Below are 7,933 nucleotides of genomic sequence, written 5' to 3'. Positions count from 1 at the left end.
ACTGCTGATAAATGATGGAGAGTGGCTTGGCGAGCACCTCTGCCAGCTCCCTCAGCACTCTCGGGTAAACTTAAACTTAGACTTAAACATGTCTGCATTAGTATAACATAATTTTTCTCTCTAGATTGTTAAAATACTGCACAGAAAAATTCTGAGCTGAATAATTTAAAAAAAAATATATATAAGTTCCTACTTTTTGTTTGTTTATTTTCTAAATATTGCTTACTAAAACTGAATGAGAAGATTTCTAGTTATGATTAGAAAGAGAAAATTCTAATCTATTACCTTTGTTACAGCTGTTTCACAAGGTCATTTAACAAATGTAAGAATGTAGCAAATTACTGAGAATGTTGATTTTGTAGGTAACATTAAGCTTTTATGACAAAAAACAATTTTTTTCTTGTCAAAATAAATTACCTGGGGTCTCTTTTTCTCAAGTAAGTATAAACATTGAAAATTGCTTTAAAAAAAAGAAGTCCTAAAATCTTTCAGTAATCTAAAAAAAAATACATAAACCCAGACTATAAAAAATTAAAGAAGGTAGAGTAGTGCAGGCAGAAAATTAAAGAGGAATGTGAGTCAAAATTAATTGCGAAAATTATTGTTTTAATCATAACTATGTCAGGTTTTGTCTCTTGACAATCTGTCTCAAAGTACTTTTTTGAGCTGACTGGAAAACACTCTCCTAAGTATTTGTATGCATAGGAACCTATCAATTAAGAGGAAAAAAAGAAGTACTTACTACATCCAGGACTTTATTTTGTTGTTCATGTAGCATCACTAGGATTTAGCAGAACAAACTATCGGCTGGAGAGCAGAGATGAAGCACACTTCTAGAAGTGCCCATAATTAATGAGTGGATGTGTCACCAAGGCAAGTTACCACAACCAAAATTTTGACCCAAAGCTATAATTGAATCTGCCTTTCATAAAAAAGCCATCCAATAGCACATTTTTATGCAAGGCCTAGAGAAACTGAGATTGCTACCATTTCTGAAGGTTGTATGGGCTTAACTGTGATTAAAACTGACAACTGGCTTTCCCTCTCAGCCATGTGCTGATTTGACCTTACTGCAGTGTTCCTGTATACTCATATATTTGCACTGGTAATAAAGCTTTGCAGAGATTATTAGTGGTAATTACTCTCTGTAGCCTTTCATGCCAGAAATATAGCTAAATATGCTGTGTTCCTCAATTTTTCATATTGTTTCTGTGAAACATAAGGGCTCCTGAGAAAAAAATGTGATCTTTCTTTTTTCTTAGTGCCATTTCCATTGTCCCTGACAAAAGTACGTCTTTGGTTACAGAAAATCAGTATTAAGCAGAAATAAAGACAATACTTTGTAATCACAGTCATTCTAAGAATACTGAAAGCTGAAAGAACATGAAGTTTTGGTATGCTGTAGTTATAAATTATTCTGATTTTTAAAAAAAGTCTGAAGCACCATTTTATTTTTCTTCTTCTTGTATATGGGGAAAAACAAACCAAAATAAAGCATGCTATCAACCCATTTAGCAACAGAGTGAAGTAATTCATGAAGACGTAATGAGATGAAACAGAAATCTCTCATGATTTACTTCTTAAGTACTTGCATTTTTCATCTCTATAAAGCTATGTTATAGCCCTATGTAAAATCATATTAATAATGTACAGTTTTGTAAGAATGCATATGTCAGAGCCGAGTCCCCTAGTAGTTAATTTCAGTCTTTTGTACTTGTGCTTGGACTTGCAAATTTAAATGCTTTTTTTTCCCAGCCATTCTTCTGCAGTTATTTTTCAGCCAGACCAATTGCAGAGAGCTTAAACTTACATGTATGCATGCACATATAATCACAGCACAGCTGATATTCAGCTGACTAGGCAAGGGCACAAGCCTATTAACACTGAGAAAATTCTGGACATGAGAGTCCTAGAGTCTGTAGCTATTACTTCTCTGCTTTTCTACCATTTAGACACAATAAATGTAGTAAAATTTTCATAAATATTGTGGGAATAGAAATCTAAATTTGCAGCTTCAAAACCTTGAAAATAATTCAGGGTTATATTTCTGAATTACAAGGATTTCAGGGTTATATTCAGTCATCCATCTTTCAGTCTCTTCTTTCATTACCACACTAATATTTTCTCATATATTTCTGAACAGTTTTACCTTGACCAAACTAAAAAATTCTAGTTCTTATATATCATTCATCAGCTTCTGTCTAGAAAGAATCAACATCCTTCCCCCCATTGAAAGCAAGCTGTGCTTCCAAAATAGCAGATGCAGTTTTGCTCCCACAGAATTATTAGCTACTAATTCCACCCCACTTATACATCTTTCTGTAATGTTTTACATATTCTAAACTGAAACACTTCAACTGCTTTAAAATTGTAACATAGATTTGCATATACTTCTCTTCATTATCCCAGAGATCTACGTATTCAGTGTGACATTAAACAAAATAATTTATTCATTAAAGGTCTGTATGGAGTGCCTGATAAAAAGTGGCAGATCACTTTTTTTTATTATTAATCAGAGGAAACTCCATCTACAGGATACTATTTTTTACATTCAATAGTATCAACAATGAGTGTGAACACCACAGAAAGGTAACATCTGGGTATGGAAATAATTCTTTCTATGGCATAACATCAAAAAGTGGATAAAATTTCTTCAATGTGATTCCAACTTGCTATAGCAATTTAACCTGTTAAGCTTCTTTGGCTATGTAGTGAGCTGTGCGAAAGTGTGACTTTTTTTTGCAAGACTTTCTGTTAACTCAAAGTAAAAACAGGTACTCAGAAACATAAGTGTTCCTGTCATGAAGTATGTAATGTGAAATTCTTTGCAGGACTCTCATGCCATAAAGTTGCTAAAAATTAGTCTTTTCAAAATGGTTTGAGCCAGATCCACAGCAAGTGTAAATCAATATGAATTTATTGAATTAAGATATCCCTATCTTGTTCCATAATAAGACTGTGTGACAGGAATATATACTATGGTGCACAAAGGTAAATGGGGACTGAATATGATGATGCAGAAAGTCCATTCAATTCAATGTTATGTATACTTATCCATAATTCGTATCCATATTTTTTACAGATCTAATCAAATATTTTCAACATACATTCAATGCAGCGATGTTCAATTGCAATTTTTCCCCTTAAGGAATGACTCAATATGAATGCTGTGTGCTGATGCTGATTACCTATGAACCTTGCTTTGATGGGTTACAGCTCTTTGGAAATGAAGATGGTGTCACAATTTCAGTTTTTCTAATTGCCTTGTGGAAGAAAGAAAAAACTAGCAAGAAACCTCTTTGTGCTTGAATAAATTCCAATATTCCTTTAACATATATCTCAGATAAAATAAAATAAAAAATAAGCAAAATGAAGATCCACACACTTTTTGATAGCGAGGAAATACTTTTATATATACTTTATTTAGGTGGGCAAGTGATTTTATTTTCTTTCATTTCATGTTTAAAATCTAGCTAAAATGGAATATGCATAGTTTAAGAGAATATGAATCAGTAGGCCATGTTGCTTCTTACTTTTAACAGGGTTCTGAAAGACAGGGTACCAGGAAAAACACCATAATTTTTAAATGGGCTACAGTAAAAATAACCTTGTATAAAAAGCCAAGAATTTATTGGTAGTCTAATTACAATTCTAAAAATCTATTTAAAGAATTATTATTACTAATCCAATCAGAATAATATTAATATTTCTATTTAAAATCACTCAGTTATTACAGTTCATTGCCAATGATGATACAGTTAAAAGTGATACACACAACTTTTTTAGTATCTGTCCCTTCTATCCTGTGTTGTGCATATCCTTCCTTTCCTCCTCGGCATACTACAGCTGATGTTTCTAGTTTTGCTCAAGAAGAAGGGTGGAAAGGGGAGGGTTTTGGCAAATCACCTGCCTTCCACTTTCTTATCAGAATGAGTTAAGATGGTAGTGTTTGTGGAGGTGGTTTCTTCACCCTCCTTCTAGGGTATGCTTGGAGTCAGATGTTTGTTACTAGTGTCCACTTACTCTTTCTTCATTGGTTCCCCCTAAAACTGCTTTTATCTGGTTTACGAGATGGCATCCTTTTAGTGATCAGTACAAATGCTGTGCTTGTTCTTTCAAGACCTCTGCCATAATCTGTTGATTTTATTTTGGAGGGCTGCTGTTGCAATCTCCTTTTTTTTCCTCAGTGACCTGCAAGCTCTGGTATCTGTATAACATAGTTAATGTTTTATTAGCACAGCCTAGTCATAGACACATACTTGTTCAAAGGTCATTGAAAACTTTACAAGAATAAGGATACGTTAGAAGAAATTTCTGTATCTACAGACAGAGAGATATGATGCTTGGATGGCTACTTGTTATTATTATCTACTAGATACAACAATATCAGTGGTATATTACCAAAATTACTTTACAACAGCTAATTTGTAGCAGTACTGGAAGAAGAGCAAGTGGCCTTCTCTAAGAAAAATATTACATGATATTCAACAATGTCATATAAAACACAATTAATTATGTATTATTTGAGTAAATTGAATTTATTTTATTTTTTTCTCCCAACAATAACAAGATACAGCCAATAGCATTTTACTTAGTGGTCTAGCATTATTTAGTTAATCTGTTCTGGAGAGGCAGGGCTGATGTTAGGAATGAAATTAAATTTAATATTACAAAGTGAAATTACTTTCTTTTAGAAAATAATATTTTTTCTTGGTAAACCAAGATCATGATTTGAAATGTCAGAGCAAGAGAAAAATACATTTTACCTCATTATTGAATGACTATATGCCACCAGCATCAAATGATGTATAAAGACTTTTAAGTTATATCAGTTGAAACATTTCTAGTACAAACAAGGAAATATTTGCACCATTGTTCAAGGTGGTAAGAAGGGATCTTGTAGAATAGTACTGTTCAAGAAACAATAAAATTGAACAATACAGCGTGGTTTCTGGAATGATCAGAGCACAAGGATCTAGAAGTGAAGATTTAGAAGTGAACGTTAAAAGCAGTTAGAACGGTTCACATAATGAGAAGAATTTCAATTGTCCCATTGTGAATGACAATGCCTAGAGATCTGTTTGGATTTTTTTTTTTCCAGAACTGGAACATAATGCTATTTAAAAATATATTAATAACAAATTCTTCTGCCTTATGCTTCAAGAGACATAGAAACATTTCAGTATAAGTACTTAGGAAAGGGTCCAGAGCATTGCTTTTGTTATAGGTGATATACAAACAAAACAGGACAACAAAACTAAACCAAACCAAACCAAACTAAACAAAACAGGGAAACAGGAAAAGTTAGGTGACTAATTCTAACTGTACAGCCTTAGATATACAAATCATATGTGCCTGTACATATATATAGAAACAAACTTAACACAATTGGGATTGAGGACTTAACTTCAGTACCTAACTTTCTTCTATTTTAGGGTCCAAGTAAAAGTTCCTTCAAGCACCTAAGTTCTTCTGTCAAGGCAAATAAAGTTGTCAGAGGGAGGTCATCATCTCTTATCTATGCCATTTATCTATGTACCTAAATGTAGTTGAACTGGATCTCAGCTTTATGTTATAACTCAGATTAAGAAAGGGCAGAAGTAGTCAGGTCAGATCAGCACAAAGGAAATGGACATAAAAAAGAGAGATTTCATTGTAAGTTGAACTCTCATTAGAATGTGTTGGCCCACTTTTTTCAATGTGATTATATTTTCCAGAAGAAAAAGCTGTCTTTTGCTTTCACTGATGCTACTCTAAGCATATAGTCACAGATTGAAATAAATGCTCTGATGTCAGTGTGTTCTAAGAGAGCCGTACCATAAAGTCTCACAGCTTCATCGGCAAAGAAGTAAATTGTTCATTTTTGTATGAGAGACAGTAGTGCTGAAAGATACTTTTCACAGTTAGGAATTTAGGAATTACTTAAAAGTTTTCAGGAATGCTTTTGTAAAAAAAAAATTCATAGGGGTTGCTTCTGCATCTTCCAGAATCTCACATATGATAGGATATGATGTCACTTTAGAGGTATTTTGATATATGCCAACTGTGTGAGAAAACAGAATTGACTGTTGATATTATTGTTAACGATATGAATTTTTGTGCTTTGTTAATGATTTCTCATCATTATTTCTTGATTCAGACAATGCCAGTATTAACTTGTACACTTTACAGAGACAAAGAAGGCCTGTAGTTTTATTCTGGATATGAATCCCCAAAATTACAGTTACCTCTTGATAATCCGAGGGCAAAGTGACCAGTTTTCAGATGGGACTTATTAATGTCACTGATTTGTGAATTCTTTATTACTTATTTTTTATATTTACTTCATGGCAGTAAGTATGTTCTTTGGGGTTTTTTGTGTGTTTGTTTTTCTTTCTCAGCTAGTCAAATTCCTCATTCTGCCAGATAACAAAGGGTGAACTGTAAAAAAAAATATAGCAATAAAGAAGATATAAAAAGAAAGCAGAAAAATTGTTGTCTGGTCATGTCCCAGTAGGATGAACAAAATTTATAGGGTGTACATAAGATACACTTTTCCAAGCTAGCCTGCAGACATGCTGTTATGATCTAACTAGCTACTCATACTAGCCATCATAAGGTAGGCACTGAATGAGTTAGGATAATGAATAATTCCACAAGGGATTAATTTCAACTTTCCTTTACAATGTGTGTATCTCTGAAATAACTACAACTACTGCAGTTAGTATTGAGTTATCCTTTGTATGTGATAAGTCAGTTTCTCACTAGGAGATTTATCCAATAGTCACTAAAATAAATGAATATCCTTCCAATGAAACCAATAGACATAGAACCAAGATTCATGAGTGTACTGCCGCTCAGTACTTAAGGTGGTACATGTATATACAAAGACAGCACCATAATGTCTTTTTAACTGTAATGAACAGGAAAAGTTGATATTTCTTAAAAGACTTTTTCAGAAAAGAGCTTCTAATCTTGTGACTGGAAAAGAAAAAATCATTACTGTGGCCCCATCCTTACTTCATGCTAGTATGGGAAGATAATTGTTCAAAATAACAGAAAGTAAAATTATGATTGGTCTGTATCCAGCAAGCAGTTTGGTCAATGACTTCTCCATCACAAACAAGGATGGAGAATATATATAGAAAAAAATACTGTGAAATAGTACATCCATATGTCATATCAAAGACAGATTGTAGATAATAATCAACAAAAACACCAGTAGAGAGCTCATGTGCCAGTATCTGTCTATTGTGTGAATCCCTGATTTTTCTAACAAAAAGAATTCATTATGACAGAGTGTTTTATGAAGAGTAGGCATTGTTTCTTATCTTTGTTTTGTGATAACAACTTCCTTTTCTTTATGCTCTTTTTTTTTTTCAGTAGCATTTTGCAGTCAGATGTTAAAGCATTTCATTTGCTGAATAAAGTGTAAAGTGGCTTCAGTGTTCAGCCATAATAGAGACAAATGACAGCTTCATTCCCAGCACAACTGGATGGAGGTAATTACTGCTACTGTCACAGGCCTGGCACAGATCACTGCTTATAGGATAGCCCCATCCCTACTAAAAAAAAAAATATGGTTGTCAGAATGAAAGGTTTTTTTCCTTCTGTAGCTGTCCAATGTGATTAAAAGATTTTGTATTCTAAGCCCCTTTTTTCATAATATTATTAACACGGAAAAGAGTTAATGAGCCATTACTAAATTGGATGTCCCATTTGTGCATCCTGTTAATGGGATAATAAACTAATAGAAAACTCTTTCTTGAAGCTTTGATAATATATAGCTCATTGTTGTCACTATATTTTAGATTGCATTATGTTCCAATCATGCTAAAGGCAGATTATTAATTATAAGTAAAGCTGAAGAATCCTGTTTTGACTCATTTGGTATTATACCTTTTCTTCTTTTTTTTTTTTTTTTTTTTAAAGGTAAAGAACATTCAGACATAAG

The sequence above is a fragment of the Aptenodytes forsteri genome, unplaced genomic scaffold, assembly GCF_000699145.1.
Source record: "Aptenodytes forsteri isolate BGI_AS27 unplaced genomic scaffold, ASM69914v1 Scaffold32, whole genome shotgun sequence".
NCBI classification, from domain to species: domain Eukaryota; kingdom Metazoa; phylum Chordata; class Aves; order Sphenisciformes; family Spheniscidae; genus Aptenodytes; species Aptenodytes forsteri.
This window is presented reverse-complemented; position numbering follows the sequence as displayed.